This window comes from Anopheles coustani, chromosome 3 (genome assembly GCF_943734705.1).
Source record: "Anopheles coustani chromosome 3, idAnoCousDA_361_x.2, whole genome shotgun sequence".
Lineage (NCBI taxonomy): Eukaryota > Metazoa > Arthropoda > Insecta > Diptera > Culicidae > Anopheles > Anopheles coustani.
The window spans coordinates 34,165,282-34,184,903 of record NC_071288.1 but is presented as its reverse complement, the minus strand read 5'-3'; positions in this window follow the sequence as shown (position 1 = coordinate 34,184,903).

The following is a 19,622-nucleotide window of genomic DNA, read 5'->3' as shown; positions in this document are numbered from 1 at the left end:
GGATGAAGTTTTCTTCGCTGCCAACGGGAAATGTTCCCATTTTTACCTTTCGTACTTTTGGCATTTTTCTTGTTTGAAGTTGTACGTTGTTTTGGCTGCTTTGAAAAGTAGAGCGTTTGGAAAAACTGGATCACACCAATGGAGGATGGATCCAAATAGTTCTACTTCTCTTCTTCCTGGGCGCTTTCTAATGGTATCCTTACGTCTGCTGAAATTATATAACTGTCAAAGCCAAAATATTCGGTGTTCTGTTTTTATTACGTAGATTTTTTTCCATTCGGTAGAGAAAATGTCTGCTCGAAAGAATAGAACAAGTGTATGTTGTTAAATTGCATGTAACAAACTGACTTCATGCAAATTATTGTATCTTATTGATCTTGTATTGTATTGATTGGGCACTTTTACACCTACATTTTTTTCTATTCGAAGTTCTACTTTTCACTCTTATCAGTTTGTTTATTTTACGAAAATATTTTATAAACCAGGAAATACATTTAGTTGAATCCTCAAAAATGCTTTTATATTGTGGACGTTATGAAAATGATAAATTTCTAGCATTTAAAATTCCAAATAAATACTAAAATAGAGTTATGAAATGAATTATTTATGAATATAAAATTACAGCGTAAACCAACTGATAAACTGTTTAAATATTTCGATACTTTATTTTGATCATTTTTTAAAAATAAACAATCAGTAAAATACCTCACCAACAGGAAAAATCAAAATGAGAGAGAGAAAAATATTTAAAACAATCATCTTGAAAAATACAGAGTTTTTATATTTTAAACATTACTTCAGCAAATACTTGTCCTATTATTCCAATGTGATGACTACTCTCACCGTTGCTTTGAAGGAAACTAAAAATGATTTAATATCAACCTTCCAATCCTGAACTCTAACAAACGACCAACCGACTCACCTGGGAAAATAATCACTTGAGAAACGCCCGACGATGAGTTGCATCAGGGCCAACGATTCGACACCAGTATCATCGATTTCGCGAAACGGAACTCGGCACCTGCACCCCCTTTCGATGCTTTATGGAACGGTTTTATGCTGTACGGCACCATGTGGATTGTATTTCAAAAACTTTGCCTCCAATTGGCGATAAATTTCTTCCATTTGATGAGAGCGTACCCAGTCCCGTCGCTACCCCGGTCCCGTAGGCTAATATTCGTCCATCCATCGCGCGAAAACTTACACTTGTGGGAGTGTGGAGTGAGGGACGTGGGTTACGAGCCATGCCAACCCATCCTTTTGCCGATGCATGGCGTGAGGAAATATGTATTCCAATTGCACAATTCGATTGCCGAAGTCGTGCACTCGCCTCCGATTCCCTCCATAGGGGAATGCTTTCCTGGGGCAAGGATTTACGATAATGTTATAATCAAAATCGATATTTTATGCAGCTCAGCTCTTCTCTCCTCTCCCTGGAGAAGCCGGGCCACGATTTTCCACCCCTTTCTATGTAAAAACAGCCCCGAAATCGGACTTGAGGAATGAGGGAGGAGTTATACCCAAAACTTACCATAATAATAGTACGAATAGGAAGAAAACCTTTCTCCCAACCCATATGGCTACCACCATCTATCTGCAGGGCCGTAGCCTTCTTCCATGGCCGTGAAAGCCATTTCTGATTTTCTCCGAACGTGCCAACACACGGATGCTGCATTCGAAATGTACCGCGCGTACGGCCGGGAAGAAAACCGAACGGCTCCGCGGGGTGGTGGTGCCGAAGAAAAACGGACTGGGAAAATCCACCTTCGCTTCAACTTCCGGATTTTCGCGAAAAGGGCACCCCAGTGACTGCACATACACATGGAGGCAAAAAAAGGTCGGTGAGATGAATGATAAGCTCACGAGCGAGAAGCGCGTCGAGAAGGAACGAATCTCATAAGCACGGTGGAATAATACTGGAATCGTGTAGTGCCAGCTTACCAGGGTTTAATACGTTTTTATTTTTTACTCTCGCAGCACCCTCCAAATGTGACCGTTGTGGCCCGTAGTGACCGTATAATTTCATCCGTACCCATGTCACTGTACGTGTATGTGTGGCAACGGGGACACATTTTCAACCGGAGAATGTTGGGAAAAGGAAAGCGAGATAAAATACAAAATCATAAAGACACCCGTTCGGAAAAAAGGGGGAAAGGAAAAATGAAGGATTACGTCCACTAATTTAAAGGTCGACTGTCCCGGTGCTGGCACACTCTTCCTCCCCCCTTCCCAGGGCGTAGTGAAAATGGATGCCAGCGCTGTCAACCGCACGCTTGCTGCTTCCGGCAGACAGTCCCGAACCGGACGCGCAATTTATAACGGATTTGTATCGTGGCACGGATAATTTATGACGGTCCTCCCTTCGGTCCGTCGTTCGGACTCACCCGCACCGATACAAATATGATTTTTATCTCACTTAATACTGGTCGGCGCTTTTCACGGCGAGAAGCGAAACGGATGCATTTTCCGCGCGGTGGAGTGAGTGTCGGCGCACCATACACTCCTTTTTTCCCGCCGAATGATTGCACGACTTATCAGTGGAGAAAACAATTTAAAATCACCAGCCATAATTTCCGAAGCTTTTCTCCGATCCTTCGTAATTTTTCACCATTCGACTGGATTGAACAACTTCTGCAAAAGGTTCGATCGAACATCGATGCCCGACCGTATGAAAGATCGCAAGGAAAAGAAAAGCGTGCGCTAAGCGTTTCCTTTTCGGGGGGCAAAACTCTTCCCCTTCTGAATACCTCAAAACGGCTCATTTCAAGTTCACTCTTTGGTGCTATTAAAATTAGACTAAACACAGAACCCACTCACTGCCGATTATCTCGCCAGGCTGTGGGTTTTGCCAAAAACTGTGAACGAGGAAACGATGAGCTTCAAGTGCACGAACACTAATCGAAAGCCGAAAGTGCCCTCCTCGCAGATTTTTCCGGAGGGGAGCGTCCTAGGCCCACCGGCCGTGTTTAAAAGGATGCCGGGCAAAACGCGGCTAAATTCAGGCAAGCGTTCGGTTTGCCCGGTTTCGGATCGCTTGTGATAATAAACTTTTATTAAATTGAAAATGGTTTCCCCGAGCGGCGTTTCGGTTTCGTGAAATGTTCCGCTCCATGGACCTCGACGGAAACGAAGGAACGCCCGCATTTTATGAGAAATTATTTCGCATTTTCGCTGCCGAAGATATTTGCTTTCCGGTTCGAATGCCAGACAGGGTCAAATTCCATAAAATGGCCTTCACTGAAGACAGTATGAAATTTTTCGAAATTTGCATAACATACATTTAAAAAGTACACATGGTCTTTTACACGATAAGCTTGATAAATTTTCAGATAGATGAAAATGATGAAAATATTTTCCAAAAATAAAATACCGACGCTGATCTGTTCTTACGATGCTTCAACCTATCTATTATGCATGTTGATTCATGGAAATTATCACAAATGTTTATTGATTTTATTCCGACCACTTTAAACTAATGTTGCTTTTATTGCAGCGAATCTTTTTACGCTCGCTTGCGCCCTTTAAATTGATGTCGGTCCCTGCCATTGTCTGCAAATCAGGCTCAACGTCGAAATGTCCGTTTATCGTGTTCATTCATTTTCATTCCCAGCACGGCAGCCGGCCAACAAACAACAACAACAACACCAGCAAAACAAAAAAATACGATGCTTCCGCATTTATATTGAACATAATTTGCAAAACACTACGACGCTCCGGCTGCGGAACGTCTTACGGCTTCGGGCCGCCGGGATCGGATTTACCGAACGATCGATGGCACAATAAAACGGAGCGCGTTGGCGAGGATTGGCTTCCCGGTAGCAACGAAGCGGCAAACGCGTATTTAAACCAGCTTCGATGTAAATTGATAAATATCATCCCATTTGATTGGCCCGCATCGTGCGCCACATGGGAGCCACCGGAAATCCCGGCGCGGTAGACAGCCGTAACAAATGGGAAATAATCGATTGCGATGGCCAGGATCGGCAGGAAGTCAACACCCGGATGGGCGATGCTGGTCCAGGGTTCGCCCCCGTTGCCATCGGCCGGATAACAAGAAGACAAACAAATCTTCCCCCGCACAAACAGTACGACCTTCGACCTTTGAGGTGGGAGGGTTCACATTCAGAGGAAAAGTACACACACACACACGCGCGCGCACACGTCGCATGTCGGCGTTAAACAATACCGGCTGCTCCACGATCCCGAGCTCCCGAGCTTTGGCCTTTGATCCCCGCCATGGAAGCCATTTATCCGGACGCGCTCGCCGTTTATGGCGTTCGCTGTGCCGTCATGGCTGGCGGCAATAACACCGAGGAATAATGGCACAGCACGGGTTTAACAGCGAGGGAGAAGAAGGGGGCGGGGGAACCCGTTATCGGCCGTGCCGGGGCTTACGAGCACAAATGGCCGATCAGAATGGGCATCAAGGAATCAAGGAATCAATATGTACACATGTATCGTGCACATTAATGAACCACGCTCGGCCCCCCGGGCGCGTTCCTTCTCCACCGTTCGAAAAGTGCAATTGATAAATTTAAATTTAATTTAAAATCATACAACTTCCGCAGCGGTGGTCGGAAATGGGGAGAAATGGCGAGTTTATTGGCTACTTTTCTCGTCCTTTTATAAACCTATTACCACAATTTTCGGAGCGAAAACACACACACACACACCGCCGGACGCCTGTAAGCTAAAGTTTTATAATTTATTTCAAACAGAATGAATAAAAACGGCGAAACAACATTGCTTCCCTCATCTTCCACATGCGTTTCGCCCGATCGGCCCCAGACGGGCGGAATAGTGGGTAAGAGCAAAAGAGCACCAAATTTATGCGTATTTCATTTCCTAGCTGCCACATTACTGGCACCCTCTTCAAAGTGAGTGCTGTAAGCAAATTTCCAGCGGCCGAAAGCGGTGCCGAAAGTAAATGGGGTGGAAATTTATGGTTGGGTTCGACCAAAAGTGACGCACCCGAAAATCATCGCCACGCAGAAACAAATGACATATATTTATGGTAAATCTAATGTCAAATTGTAATCATGTTCTGCTGTTATGAACGAGGTTTTACGCATTTTATTTAGCAGTCCCTAAATTATAGTATGAGCCATTAATAATATTAGGATATTAGAATAATACATATTAGCTGCTGAAAATTATGTAGAGTAGAATAGTTTAAACTTTTCTTTTCATGGTAAAAATTTGTTACTTTTAAATAATTTATTTTAATTTCCATTTGACCTTACTTTTGTCTGTGAAAAGTTAATTACCGATACTTCTTAGAGGGTACCCAATTTACAGATTATTTTTCCTAATTGTGTCAAATTTCCAAAAGAGTACCCTTTTCCGAAGCCCGTCGGTTCCTCGCCCGCGAACCTAATCAACTAGCGAGCAAGTAATGCAAGACGACAATGGCCGAAACGGACACCTCTATAAAAATCAATTGCCGGAAATTGAAGCCGAGAGGCCATTTTTTCACGCGTACTTCATTTGTCTCAATGGGGCGTCCCCCCAGCCCGGGCTGCCAAATTCCGGGCGCGCGTACGGTCAACACCATTTGCCATGCCACCCTCCAAGGTGGTGCGGTGTGAAAGAAAGCGTCCGTTTTTATTAGATTCCTCCCACCATCAAGCGCAGCGGGGCGTCGGGATGTAAGGGGATAGCCGACATCGCTCGTCCCGGGGGCGGGAAAATGGTGGCACAGAAATAGCCTCTAATAGCCGGGCGACTTTCAAGCAAATGGCCAGTGCACCGAAGGCAAGCGGGAGAAAACTCACCCGTGGAACTTTCGTTTGGAGAGCAAGAAAAAAAACGGTACACCGAGGTACGAATCTCGGAAGGAAGATAAATCTCACTTTTATGGAAAATTCATTAATTTAATGAAAAATAGTGAGGAATGGGTCTCGTCCCCCGTTAGGGCGGCGCGGGCGTGCATCAAAGCGCCGTTCAATTGATGTCGATAAAATCAGCACTGCGGGAAAAAGGGAACATGAATAAATTGTGCACCCCCCGGAGGTCACTTTCGTGGAATCACGAAGGCAAAGGGAAAGCATTTCCTAGCAGTCCTTTGAGGGATGACCATCTTATGCAATTCACTAGATCGAGCAACAAAATAATACACAAACAAGATTAATAGGGTGAAAACGATTTAGAATGGAAGACAAGAACACTCTAAAACACTGACATTCGGAAACATTTTTAAATAATTTTTCGAAATATATTTTACTTTTAGGATTTGTCCTTCCTTCATATCACACCGGCTTCAGACCAAAGTTTCTCTTCCACAATTGAAAATCATGTTTAATCCTTTTTGATATTGCTTCAAAGGTTAATAGCCCTAAACTTTCAATTGCATATACCCAAGCCCCTTTGATGTTTACAAAGCTGAAATTTCCCGTCCATGGAAACTGCAAAAAAGAGTATTGCTTTGTATTTACGCGATCGCAGTTCAAAAGGATGCCTGGGGGCACAAACACACTTTCCATTGCTGCCCATGATTGACAATTGTGCGATAGCATTGGAACACAATTTTGCACCAGAACCGGCCCTTCTCTTCTTCCCTTCTTTCTCTCCCCCCCCCCCCCCTTCCACCGGGCTCATTTCCGCCATTGTGCAGCACCAGCACGTGACGGTCTGGCCAGGGTGGGAGGGTGTGAGCTAATTATTTCACTCTTCAACTCCGGTCCCAAAACTTTTCCGCCCAAACTGAGCTGATGAAAAGATAGTTTTCACCCGAACCCGCACACCCGCATCCGCTACCGGGTGGGATAGCTCCTCGGCTTGGCGTCAAAACGGACGCATCGGCACATGGATTTGATACCGAATGCGGCCCTCCCTCTCACACCCTCTCCTTCTCTCCAATCTACCGGAAATTTCTACTACCGTCGGCCGTTTGAAAGACCGTTCCTTTCGAATCCATCTATCCGGCAGGATGCGCCCATACGACCTCCCTTTCCACACTTCTCTCCGTGTTGTGAAAAGCTCAACCAACCCGGAAAGACACGGAAGCGGTGAAAGGACACTCCTCACCACCCCTTCCGCCCGGCTTCCACCCGACATCCAGGAAGTAGGCAAAGATGTTGTCAACCAATCAAAATGGTTCAACTTTATCGTCAACCGACTCGCAACGGGACGGCACAACCACGGGTTGATCCCGAGGGACCGGATTTCCAGATCGAGCCCAGGATGCTGAAAAGAGTTAACGACCTCACCTACCCGTTCACCCCTCGGCGCCCGGGTTGCCTTCGCCTACCAGCGCTGAAACTTTATCCTAATTGAAACTATTGTCTTTGCGTAGATCCGTGCGATAGAATCATTGAACAAATACGCCCGGAGATGGTTTCTTTCGTAATTTTCGCAGCACTTCCACTGGCTGGGGGCAGGGATGGGCGAGTGCCGACCTGGCGGGAGGCTATCATTTTCACACCCGGAACCGATCCTCGGTAAGCTGAGGCGTTTCGAATTATCACCGAGCCATGGAACCGTTGCGTGGCCGGCGAGGGACAATTTTTAGACGACCGGTCGGGGAAGAGAAAACCGCTTGCGCAACCCAACGGCAGCAACGCAAGTGCATACCATTTGCAAACCAAACAATGGTGGATCATCATGAACCGGAAGGTTCGCACAGTAACCCCAATCGGGGGTTTCATTTTCTCACTCTCTTGCCTAAAAAGTCAAATATACGAAAGTTTTCTTCCAAAAGTCGCAATTTGTTTTGCGTTTTCCATATCATTTTTATAATTGAGTTAAATTGTAGTTTGTTGATTAATGCAAAACTTTGAAAACGATTATTTTGCAAAAACTTACGAATCAAGCAGAAACAAGAAAATGTAAATTAAATTAGATTATGCTAATCACATCTAAATAATTTAATTAATAAACAATAACATTAAAGTAAACCTGACCGATTAGGCAACAGTTGGTAAGTTAATAAAATTTCTCTTTTTCCACTTCAAATCTCCAAATGGTTGTTCTATTGGAACTCAATCGATGTTTAAATAATATTTGATATTGTTTTTAATAACTGTTTACTATTTTGTATATTTAATCCTTTTGGTACATACTTGCCGGTTTATATTCTTATAAGCGTGGTGAAGATATGTTCATAAAGGACGAGTAAATATTTAGTTTATTCTAATCATCTTATTGCTTAATCGCAGTTCGTTCCATCGTTTACCAATCAGAAAGAAAGGTTAAGATGTAAAAGTTTTGGCGTTGCATTTCGTAATAAATTTTCTAATGATTACATAAAACCTCGTTTAAAAATTTTGTTTTTTCAAACCATACTGCAAAACTATAAAAGATCGAAACATAAAAGCAATTAAAAAACGGGAATACACTCTTCTGCTGGCTGTTTCTATCAATGTAAATTCAAAATGAATCTCGACATTTCCGTGTACCTTGTATTATTCGTGGCTTTCCATTCGGCTACAAAAAAAAAGAACCTCGGTACAATTAGCATCTATCCTACCTGAGGGTTCTTGGCTCTGCTTCGAACCTATCAGAATAAAAGTGGCTCGTTTGCAGACATACCAAACTGTTGATTTTTAGTAATGGGTTGCAAGTAATCATCCCGGATCGTACGCACCGTCGGCATCTGCCACCCATCAATCCGTCCCCGCCGGAAATCAGCGCTAGTGCTCCAGTGGAAAACCCTCCCCCACCCATCCAAAGCCCGCTCCCGTGCTGTTAATCCAACTAATGCAGGCCGGAAAGTCGGAAGCAATCCAACCCGGCCGAGCCGGTTGATTGCGAACCACGAATTATCGGTGGTAATTTGTCATAACGCAGGAGAGAGGAAAAAAAAGAAATGGAAAGCGATGGCAGTCGGGGTGGAAAACCACTTTCAACATTACATCCATATCGGCCCCGGGAGACGCGGAGATTCCTTTCGAGCGCACCGGCATGCCGAACCTCCCGCCCTTTTTTGCTTCCAGCTTTGGTTCACCGAAATGGAACCATTTCATCATCCGGCCTGTCGTCGGCTCGTTACGGCTTGTCGGACAATTGCGTCGGTTGCCATTGCGAACGGCATTCTTTTTTCGCCATCTCACACACCACTGTTCCCCGGGATATTTTCGGACCATTCGGACCTGAGGACGTGTAAGAGCCTGGGTGGAGATTAATCGCCCTGCTTCGGTCCCGGACGTACATTTGCTGCTCTTGCGTATGAAAGAAGAATTTCTTACGCCTACGAGGGGGTAGGAAAACCTTATCCAGCTTTCCCCCGAGATCTAAAGATGATGCATCCCGGCACGGTGACAACGAAACCCGAAATTTTAGTCAAACAAGTAAGTGATGGTACCGGATGTGGCTAACTACCGACCGATGATGAGCCGCAGGTGCTTGCGTTTTTATCTCCCCCTGGAAAAAAAAGCTAAGTAGGAACGAAATAAAGCACAAAAAATAGACACAAAGCTCACTCGCTGATGAAAAGTACAAACAATCCAACGGCGGCCCACCGAATGTTAATAATAGATTACATGCAAATCTTGGAGGTGTTTTTTTTCCCAACTCACAGGAAGGCGGGTGTCCTGTCTCTGAAAGAGCTTAACAAAAATGAGTCCTCTAATGATGGAAAGATTACATCCAACCGATGGAAAAGTCCAAGAAAATATATCCCTCCCAGCAAAACCGAAACCCCCAAAAGGTACCGCCAGGCAGATTAGGTTCCTTTATTCATTCTTTTCTTCGCTTTCCTTCAGTCACTCCCGAAGAATGTGGAACAATGTCATCTCATCCTGTTAGGCTGGGTGGGGTTTCTTAAAGGATCCGATTTTTTTATTCTCTCATTGGATTGTTTTTTCCCCCGAACTTCCCTCGTATCCACAAAAAGAGTATAAACATTTCCGTTGTTGATCCATATTTCTTAACATTTCCCGCTTTCTCCCAAGCCCACGCGCGAAAACCCATCGTCGGCGCAATTGCGATGTGATTCGAGCTTTCGCTTGAGCCTTACCTTCGCGGCCCAGGCGATACGGACGATACGGAAATAAATAATAATACGAAGCAAAAACAGGCTCACAATGCGGCCGCAAAGCCGTGAAAGGGTGTCCCACAAAACGAACGAAAAAAAAAAACGACGACGGAAGAAAAACCGGCCGGAAGGATTGTCATTCGGCTTATTAGTAACCTTTTCCGTGTCCGTCATAAATTAGCACCCAACTTCTGCCGACGGGTTGCATCTAAGAAGCTGGGTTGGGTTGGGATTTTGCGTTAGATTATGTTTTATGTTTCCATTTCCGAGGGTATCAACAATGACCAGCAAGTGGGTGGGTCGTGGTAGTTTTGATTTTTTGGAAATTTATTATCAAACATAAAATCCAGTCCCTAATGGAAACAATCGTTGGGTGAAACAAAAGTGTAGGCGAACTTTGTAAAAAATATTTTAAAGCATGCTGTACAAGATGAAAAGATGAATAACATACCAACTGATGTCCGAACTACTTACCTCGATGAAGGATAATGCAATGCTTATAGTATGGTATTCAAGTAGAACTGATTATACAAAAATGAGCTATTCACACATTTTTAACTTTGATTTAATTTTTTTTAACTCAAAGATTACGAATACAGTTGAACCTGTATAAGTGGCTTCATAAAACACAGATTCTTAGAGCAATAATGTTACTTTTCCTTAATGGCATTGAATGTAGAAATGAGTGGTGTAAAATGTATAATCTATGCAAATTAAAATTGAATTGCTAATTGAACTTATTAGTTTTTAATAAGTTATGGCAACAGGTTCATCATCCCAGTAAAACAAACCTATGATTCAACCTTCTCTTAACGTCATCACCTATCGCTCATCAACATTGAAATCGTATGTGAATATTAATTAAAGAAAACTTGCTCTCATACAAAGCACTTGGATCGGCTTAAGCTCTCCTAAGCTCCGTCTGCTGATGCATACCAAAGAGTTTCCAAGAAATCTGGCATCTTCAACCATTCGGACGTTTTAGGATGGAGAAGCAAGAAAAATAGACATTAAGATGACCTCTGGCAACGGGCCGGTAAGACTTGTCAGCTAATTCATCGCACTCATTCGTTTCGGCCATGCCACCAAATCCGTCGTACACTAAATCATGCTCAAACTCGCCCACGCAGAAAGAAGGGGGTCAACTTCGCTCACAACACCCAACCCAACCGAGTGCACCACCCTTTCCGGAGGCCAAGAAAGTACGCCGTTCTTCACCGAAATGCCAAAATCCTCCCGCAAAGTGCGATTACATAACTCGTGCACGTCGCATTAATACCTCGTCCGTTATGAGGGCTCTGATACGAGAAGCTAAAGGAGGGATGCGATGGAGATGCGTCGCGTCCAAGCCGGGGGACGTGTAATGGTGGACGTGATATGACAGCAGCTCGCACGCACCACAAAGAAACCCCCGTCCTGCGAAATGGACGCCGAAAAACGAGGACGAATAGCACGAATGCGTTTTTCGCTTTTTCCGTTCGTTTTCGGGCAGATATTTTCCAAAGAGGAACTTCAACGGCTGCGCCACTCCGCAGGCATTACGACAGTTTCCCATCGTGGTTCGGTGGGATTATGGATCGCGGCCCGTTGCGCCCAGCCGTAAAGGAAGCAGTGCAAGAAAAGTGTAGTTTCTAATGGATTCGAATGTGCGAACGAAGGAAACTGTCCCCGAAGACGCCATGGCGAACTGCCGCACGCGCTCCCGGCCTGAATGTCTGAGCGAATGCGGAGACGGCTCACCATAATGGAATGTTTCGGTCCACCATTGGTGAAGAGGTCCTTTGTATCGGAGCGGATCCCAACCCCTTTCTGGCGTGGCATTCTTTACGGTGAGTTATTTATGCCAGCGACGGTGCACGAACGAAGGTTTCCTCTTGTGGGGGAACACATCCGTAGCACATTCCAGCAATGGATTGAAGCGAATCGGAATGCCCCGGGAGAACCGCTATTCGCACGCACGCACGTACGCACGCACACACACACTTCCGAGACCGGCTTTATCGATGGCATTTTCGGAGGATGACATTTTCCATCCATTCCCCCGGCGTACGGAACGGAAAGGCATCGGCTGTAGCCACGTAAAGTCCTTATCTTCGAATAGTTGCTCCAACCATACCGGCCCCGCGCAGCATCCCCGCCGAATTACCCACCGCAAACCACTCCCCCCATGTTGATGATCGCTCGTCTTCCTAACGGAGTGGAAAATCTGTCAAAATTCAATAAAAAAGATTAAGATTAATCATGCCGATAATGTATCTATCCGGCGACGGCTACGCACGCCCGGTGACGCCAGCTGTCCATCCGACACGCCGAGGAAAAATGAAACGCCCCTCCATGCACCACCACCCCCTCCCAGTCTCGTCTTTGAGCGAGCAACCACCGATCTCGGTACGGTTCCTTTTATCGGACACTCGCCACGCGTTTCGGGGACGCCAGCCGATGGGCGACCACAGTAAATGGGATGATTGAACGACGACACTTGCCTTCGCCGAAAATACTAAACTACTACCCCTAGGCCTAGGCGTGTTGCGCAACTCGTCGGTGGCCTAATCCGTCACAAGCGAGGCGCGGCAGGACACGCTGACGGCGTCACTTAACACGGTACGACCAAGATTTATCGCTTTCCGGAATGAATTGACGAAAATTCATCATCCTCCTGTAGTCGGGGTTGGTGTTTAGAGTGTCACCCATTTTGCAGAGATTTATTTTACCCACTCATCGACTGTTGGTTTGAATATGTTTCCCTTTAATTTTTCGAGTTCAAAACTGGCTCGATGGATTTATTGAATAGGGTTAATTACGGCAGAAAATAATTGAGATGCAGGATTGTCTGATGTTTTGTGCCAATAAACACATGTTGTCACAGCTAATAAAATATGAATTTCTGTACCGGCTCGAGTGTCAACGTGTCAACAAATGAGTTGATTGGTGCTGTTTACATGTTCGCTCACAGTTGTTTACCCAAATTGTTTGCCAACGTTTAACATGCATAAAGTTGCCTGTTTTAGAAGTTTTATTGTTCATGAGTACTGGGCTTTGTTTATTTACGAGAAAATCAAGCGTAGATTATGATGAGACACGTACGTACTGTTTAGTACGCAAATATGTAGCAAACCTGTTACAAGCTTCGAAAACAGAACAAAAAATACATAACCTGATGTTACAAATTACATGTACCAAAACAAACCGCCACAAGCGCTAAAGGGATGGGCCTCATCGACAGGCACAACACCTGCGCCGATCATCATTATAACACAATTTTCCAAACTGGGGGGAGTTTGGGGGGGAGCGGGGGGGCTCACGAAAATTCTTGTTAGTCGGAAAATGCTGTCAATAAAACTGCTACATGCCATTTCCATCCGCCACCGGCGGGAACACAACTCTGTCGGCCGATTTTGCAGTATGTTAATTAATTTTACATTTACATTCCATATCGATTCGATCACACACGCGCACATTACACAAATGCACTTCGCTTCCATCCCCGCCAGTGGAAACGGAAAAAAGCCTCCAAACTCCAAAAGGTTCACCAATCCGGCTGGCGTTTGGATCAAATATTTCCGAACTGATTACGACGAGGTAAATTTGTGTGCAAATAGAATTTAGCTGAATTACCGTTCGATTTTCCACCCCACCGGCACCGATGCAATGGTAGGTAAGCTTTTCCGAACCCCATTTTTTTTTATCTATTTTCTATATTGCCTTAACCAGACAAATTGAAAACTCAATCTGCCTGGTGGGCTTTTACGAGCACACGGAACGCATTTCCGCATTTCGTGGCTCGAAGCGGATGTTTTTCCGAGTAAAACAAATTACGACCGCGTGTGGTGCAAATTGGTTGCAAATGTTGGGTTTAACTAGGATTGAACTGCTGGGAAAATGTAAATTAATGTAGGAGGAAAAGACATTCCTGATTTGAAACATCATTTGCTATTTGGCTGTTTTATCCTTTGCAGCAAGCAAAAAGTGGAAACATTATTAATCAGGATTTACTCAATCCGAAATTCAGCAAACAAAAGAAATAAAATCAAACACAACTCTGCATGAAACAAACACAACTGGCCTTGCCTGAATTATCGTCCAAGCTTGCCATTTCCGGCACAGCTTTGAGTGAACAGTAATCGTACCGTGGTTTGAAAACAATTTACTTTCCTCAAACCCTTTCAGAACCATCAGCCCTCAACGTAGAAGTTACGCATGTGTGTACCCAAGCACACAATGAAATGGCAAACAGAGATTAAACGGACCAAGGAACGGACGTGTTCCGTCCGGACTGACGCTACCCAAAACCCCTTAGCGCCCCGGGGAGAAGTTTATCTAACGTCGGTAAGATTATGTTGCGAAAAGATTTTCCTTTTCCCTCCGGACCAGCCTTCCTGTTGGCAGAATGGATTATAAAGCCAAACTGTTGGCCGATGTAATTACTTCCCTTCGTTGACCGACGCTTGCAGCAGGAAAGTGCAGGCTCGGACTATGACGGCCGTTCTTCCTTACGCTGCAGAACATACACACACACACACAAACGAGCGCATAACAACCGGCCTGCCGGTAGAACGAAGGGTAACCTTCTAGGCCAATGCTATTTTCACTCTTTTTTGTTCATTGAATTGCTTGCAAAACGATTGTCCGTCGGATCGCAGGATGTCGATCGGAAGGATTCGCTCCGGTGAAGGCATGTCCGGTGGGGCCCGTTTTTCAAAATCGTTTAGCTGTGTCGGGCCATGAACACTGGAACAGCAATTTTCTCCGACAATGTAGAAAAGTTTCATTGTAAAGTCCGTCGGTGCTTCCGTAAACGGCTCCTTTTCCCCAGCGCCATCGTCAGTTGCAAACGGAACGGCGCCCCGGTTTCCAATTGATTGATTGTGGCCCTGACAGTGTTCACTTTTTCACCGATTCTTGCTTCAAAGCAGTCTTTTATCGTTGTTCTCCAGACGAAAAACCCCGATTGAAGCATTCGGTCGCATCGTTCCACTTTCGACCGGCGAAGGAAATCATTCCGCTCGCAAAACTTCCCTAGAAGGTAAAGAGCGTAAGTTGGAAGGGCGGTACGTCATCTATCGCAAAACTAACGCCGTCCGGACCAGCGACTCGGAAGCAAAATAGAAAAACCATGGGGTTCCTGTTGTTGCCGGTGGAAGAGCAAACAATTTGTTATTCACGCTGCAGCCATTGCGAGCCATTTTTCGAAACCGATTCTACCAACTCCATTGCAAGATCTTTCATTGATCGTAGCTTTCGCGTCTTAGAGCGCACGTCTTGAGACGGTTTACGTCGGAAAGATGATAATAGAGTTTACACTGAACTCAGCTTTTGGCAAGCGCGTTTAAATCGACCCGATTGCATCGTCATTGCAATTGAGTGGAAGGATTGAGAGATTGGAAGGTTTTAACGTGGAGAAAAATGGCAAACAGCTCAGTGTTTATTTGGCAACTTCAGGTGGGTTGATTGAACAAACAAAAAAGTAAAAGCCATTAAGGAAAAAACTGCTTGAAAAGAGCTTCAAAGGTTCAAATCAAAGATTGGAAAACTTAAAATAACAAAAACCTCAAAGTAAAATAATTTGAAAACAAGAACTGTTCTTTCATTTTTTATAAAATTAAAATAATTTTTTAATTCCAATCGAACAGGTTGATTTTTTTGGCTACTTCAAGATAATTCATTTAATAAAGTAGAAAGTGATATTCCTGCATACTATAAACCAATAAAAACAACTTGCAATTGAATTCCTAAAATAAGTTCACATCGAAATCTTAGAATATAATTAAATAAAAAGTAAAATGAAAATAATATCAAAGTAAAGGCTGTCTACATTTTGCGCAAACTTTTTTCAGATACCCCGAAACCAATGATCGATATTGAACACTTTAATAATTTACTAATGGAGGAATGAATACTTGCAAATATCATCAACTTTTCTAGTCACCTCGTTCGAACCACAATAATTAATGATTCCGATCGACTTGCTGTTTTGCTTCCATCGTCATTTTCCACCCTCTTTTCTTAGCCCCACTGAATAATTCATTCGCGCTCGGCTGAAATCGCCTTTTTCGCGCGCCGATGACGCCGAGAAGTTAAGCCGATGAAAGCGTAGCCACGACTCCAGGGACGTGGTCTGTCCACAAGGCGCGGGCCGGGTCGAACGGGGCAACTAATCCCCCAGCAGCATCGATTGTGGGAAGGGCTGCATAAATGAGTTTATAAATAGCATTCCGCCAGCTTCTGCTCGACGAGACAAACCGCCAAGGACATTCGCCCCACTCGAAGGACATTCCTACAGCGACTCGGTACCGGATGGCGGGTTCTTAAGCTCTCGCCGGAGTGTCTCAAGCCGTCACGGACCGCCACCCCTGGGCCATACGCTGCCAGATACCATTTTTTCTCCGATCAAGAGTGGACGGATTAATCCTTTTCTGCACATCGTTGTTCTGGCGGAACTGGAAAACAGACACTGCTGACGCAAAGCTTCAAGCTCGCCCGGCTCGATGTCACTGGCTATTATAATATTTGATTGGTTCATTAAATATGAATCCCGCCGCCCGTCAGCGGAATGGCCAGCTGGCACCAGCCTGATACGGGGAGCTGGGAAACCGGTCCGGGAGACGTTCGATTAAAGTTTCCCATCTGTCGCTCGTTGCAAGGAGTAAAGTTTTAATTTACTACCCTCCCGCCGGCACCTGCGGCACCGTTTCCAGCCAACACACTCGCTCGATCCACATCTGTGCGGTCGGACGATATCGCCAAGTTCCACTTTACATTCCAACATTCGGATGAAGTGATGGAAAATTGATTTGTGTCACTCTGGCCGTCTTCATTCGCGTCCGTCAAACGCACGTCATCATCATGTTTGTGACGAAAAGCTCTCAACGCTCGCGATACACTACCGGGGTTGTACTTCCGGTCGCATTAGCAACCCAAGCGGGTCCATCTCCACCACCACAACCTACTTGGTGCTGCCAACCCCCGGCCGACCACATTCTTTATTTCGCTCGTTTGCACTCGATTCACACTCACTTTCTTTATCGATCGTTCGATTTTCACTCGCCGACGGTGGACGGGAAGCGCTAGGTGACGCCGCTGCTGATTGACAAATGATTGACAAAATCTCGCACATCAAGTACGTCCCCGCCGCGCTTCCTTTCGCTCGGAACCCCCCGGGGAGGGGGAGAGGTATGAACGACCGGAGAGCAAAAAAAAAAGCCTCCACCACATTAAGCCTCTCCATGCTCCCCATGGGGTCATTAAGGAACGGAAAGTCATTCCACTTCAGCGTACGTCTTTTCCCCGGTGAAAATGCCGCTCCATCGAGCGGCATGATGGCCAGCCCACGCTCAGCCGCAACGCAGCATGTGGTGACATTCGGTATTGAAATGAACCGAAGGACGTATCTTTAAAGGCACGCTCAGCCGAAGAGTGGTGCGTGAAAAAGAGGCAACTTTGCTTCCAAGAAAAATGTGTGTAATGTTAAAGTATCTACTGGAATAGGTTGAAAAAGCTACGGTTAGAAATGTAAAGAGTTTTCAAATATAAATAAATGAAACACCTGTTTCACTCAAAGCACAATGTTGAAACCCCAAAAATTAGATTAGACGCACGCTAAGAATGTAAATACATACCTTATAAAATTAATAAAAATAAAAAGCTTCGAGAAAGAAATGTACAAAACTATCATACTAAATATTTTGTACACCATCGAACACGTATACACTGTGTTTCTCTAAAGTTTTTCCTTACCTAGTGTTTATATGATCCATCGATATTGGATGAACCATTATTCCACTACAGGTTAAACTTGTTAAATTGGCGTATAGATTGTAGAAATGTAGCTAAATTTATGTTCAAAATTAAAAAAGGGCTAACTAGTCCTTGTTTCTAGCCATCACAATGTTTTGTCTATGCTCTTAAAACATAAAATTAGCTTTTCTCTTCAACTTTGCAATCTTATGTGTGTTATAATAGATTTTATAACAAAAATACACTTAACTAACCATTTAATATAAATTCCCAAAAATTGTTGTGTTTCAACACAGAAGCATCACTATTTCTCAAAGCGTTTTAATATTTTTCTTCTATTTCTCCTATTGAAGCATCCCATTGTGACGTTGTAGAACGAAACCTGAGAATGGTTACTTAAAACGAACCTTCTTGATACATTTTTTGTTTCATTCCCGTAAAAGACAGTATGTTCACTATGTAACCAAAAATTCTCCTAGATACCCTTTCGCCTTAGATCAGCAAATTCGGATACTTGTGTTACCAAAACCCCAACCAATTCACGCTCCAGTTGCCCCATCCCTCGAACCACCCGTTAACCCGCGTTGGCTGCAGAATTTTTCTTAATATCGCTGGGCACCATTTCCTTACTGCCATCTGCATCCCTCCCGCACTTGGTGCCTCGCTTCCTGTTCTCTAGTTTATAGCTCTATTGCTCCACTCCCGCACCCGCTCTGGATGTTTCTGGCGGTTTCATCCTCATCCACCTAGTGCTGCTAGTACTCCACGGGGCATCACAAGGGTTGACAGTTTTTAGCGCGTATCCTCCAGCTAGACGTTGTTCCGGGCAGCACGGAAAAGCGGGGTATGTAAATAAGTGGAAATAATAAAGTTTCACTGCAAGGCACAATGGTTGTCCTACTCTTCCAGCCCGTGCTGGAAGGTTTTTCCAGCATACCGCGCGATGCAGGAAATTGTGCCGGGAATGTGGCAGAACCGTTCGCCATCGGTGCCATTCGGCCATTGCCGGTGGTACGGGTTCCGGTACGCAGCGGAATGTTTCCCCACAGTTCACAGGCACAAGCGGAAAGTGCTGTCGCAGTACTTTCGCTTTGATCCTTGCGCTTCACGCGAACGCACCGATCGGGATCGCTAGTGGTGGTATATTGGGCGGGAGTGTGTTAGTGCCTGTGCGGGTGTCGGAAGAATTATTCCTCGCAACGCACTTCCGGTTTGATGTCTGGCAATAGGAAACGATGCGCCTTTTATGATGAAACAAAAATGCGATGTTGTGGAGCAAAAGAATGGAACAATTCCTTCCATAACGAGGTGGAAACTACACCACCGGAAGGGAACTGTTCCATATTTCAATATTTATTATACCTGCAAAAATAACGCACTTTTCAAATCAGATAAAATACTATAAATACACAAGATTAAAACCTAAATATGCTGTTCGTGTAAGATTTAACGATTGGTCATGAACAGTTTTGTTGTTTATTCAGGTATAGTAAAAATCAGCACATTAAATATGGGTAGAGGCAAATTTTAATCTCTTGATAAGCCTCCACATAGAAAATTGGATGTGTATTATGTTCTGTAATCGACATAAAAAAGAGTCGTTTATTAAAATTCACCCAATCTCACTCCAATGCAATAGAGCTATTTATACGCAATCTATTTAATATTCTCTTCCACACTATCCCTCCCTCATCCTTTCATCTCATTCCTCAGGCCTATCACTTAATGTAATTTGTCGATCCTTTTCACCCTTCCAAAGAACCGAGCACGATGGAATTTGCCGATTATGTCCAAACCATTTCATACGCTCCTCGTCCCCTGCTCACCTCACCTAGATCGCATTATGAATGAATTCATTTATTATCTGCCAAATGGAGACGCACACATCTTCAAAATTGAAGGTCAATTGGGGTCT